Source organism: Hakea prostrata, chromosome 6 (assembly GCF_041222555.1).
Source record: "Hakea prostrata isolate BN-2017 chromosome 6, UWA_Hpros_2, whole genome shotgun sequence".
NCBI classification, from domain to species: domain Eukaryota; kingdom Viridiplantae; phylum Streptophyta; class Magnoliopsida; order Proteales; family Proteaceae; genus Hakea; species Hakea prostrata.
In genome coordinates, this window is record NC_142605.1 from 8,277,587 (window position 1) to 8,279,740 (window position 2,154).

Sequence of the window (2,154 nt, forward strand, 5' to 3'; positions counted from 1 at the left end):
GGATGCAGTTTCCATAAATGGAACTTTGACATCAACACTCATGGATTTCAATCCAGCCACCAAGTTTTCTACTGAAATGGCCCAAAGCTGACTTCTTGCCTTACTTCGGGTTGTCGGACCTACAAACAACAGGGTTTCCGGGTCAAGGTTAGGGCTGGGTTTCACAGTAGCTTCCAGCTTTTCCTCCAATTCCTGCCTCTCCCGAACAAGATCACTCTTGGCCTCCGAGGATAAGACAGTGCTCCTTAGCTCTCCCAGGTCCTTGGTAATCTCCTTCATTCGGGACTTGGCCACCACAAGTTCCTCGGCAGAAGAACGCAATCAGGCAATCTCCTCTTTCAGCTTCGAGACCTCCCCTAGCCTTTTCTCAGCAATATCATCGCTGCATTTAGCCCGAGTGCTTAGGCAGCCAACCCTCAAATTTGCTTCCATCTCATGATGGAAGTTCTCGACAAGGACTCTGCGGCAAAGAAACATTCGAGAATAAGTCAAAAAGTACAGTGAGTTTCGCCGAAAGAAAAGATAAAGAATCGAGATATACCTAATGTTGGAATTCACTAACTCATCATCGGGCACCTTTGTCAGAGCCCTCAGGTTGCTCGGTGCCCAAGCGTTGACAGCCCAGTCAATTGACACATCTGTATCCAGGAGGATTGGGTCCAGAAGGTTCACTTTCCATTTGGGGACATAAATTTCCCCCTCAATTTTGCTTCTTTTGGAAGCAGCATCATCAGTCACCTCCCGTCTCCTCTTGACGATAGCGGCATCATCACGGGTGGACTCTTCTACTTCCACCGTCTCCTTCCCTTTGGCAACATGATCCTACCTTATTCTCAAAAGCCCCTTCGGGGGAGCAATTACAACCTTTGGGGCCGTAACAGAGGAAGCATCCTTCGGGATGGGAGAACCCGCAGGAGCTTCTTTATCTTTCCCCTTGTGGGGAACCCTCTCCTCAGCAGCGGCAAATTTCTGCTGGGCTAGAGACCTAACGGCATCACGATTGAACTTGGGAGGCACTACAAGATCAGAGGAAAGTCAGAATTGATGTAAGAACAATAAGGGAATACGGAGCCAAAAAAAAAATGATAGGGCTTCGGGCGCTCACCATGGCTCAGGCCCCAGTAGCAGAGAATCGCTTCGTATTCCATGGTGTGCCCATGGATTTCCATGCGTGGAGGAATGGCTTTAATGCCCGAACCGCCTTCCTATCGGAATCAGAAAGAGGAGAAGGACGGTTGAGGCTGGTAAAGGAGTCCGGGTTTGTCCAACCGATCGGGAAGTTCAGATCGGATTCGGGAGCCTTACGAAAACAAATCCATTCTTGCCATCCCTTATGATTGGAAGGGAAGGTACCTTTGGCAAGGATTCCCCCTTGCCACTTCAAGTCATTTTTCGGGCTTTTGGAAAAGAACACCCATCCGCGAGGATTCGATTTACTCAGATTATAAAAATGGCAGAAAACGCCTAAGGAAGGGGTTAATCCTAGTTCGTGATAGAGCCCCAGGTAACCAATGATATGCCTCCAGCTATTCGAGAGAAGCATACTGGGGCAAATCTCCCAATGATCAAGGATTTCAGCAATTACGGAAGAGTGAAAAGGAAACCGAACCCCACTCTTAAAGGATTCCACATAAATGGAAAACTCCCCTGGAGGATTGGAGTTAACTCTCTCATCCGGGTTCGGGGCACGAAGAACATAGGAATGCGGAATTGAATAGTCAGAATAATGACCCTTAAGGTCTTCTGGACAAACCTCAGATACATAGTCTGAGGGGCTGGTAGAAGGTCTTTTTGATGGTCGGGAACTCCCCACCATCAGTTTCTTAGGAGCTTTCCTCTTCTTTGAGGAAGTCCTTTGAATTTCAGGAGCATTCCCAGGTGGATCTCTAGGGCTAGCAGGGGCAGATTGTAGCCAGTGTTTGGTAACCCTATGGTCTCGATCACCAGAAAGTTCAAGAGAAGCAAGAGGAGTTCTTTGCTCGGCAGATTCCTCTCCCTCAACCATACGATCGATAGAATCATCATCTGAAGTCCTACCACTACCCATTTTCACAGAAAGAAAACACATAACAAGAAGGATTTGGAGCGAAAAAGGAAAAAGACTAGCAGAAGCGAAGTAGATTGTCCGAATGCAAAAAAGAAACAAGAAAGAAG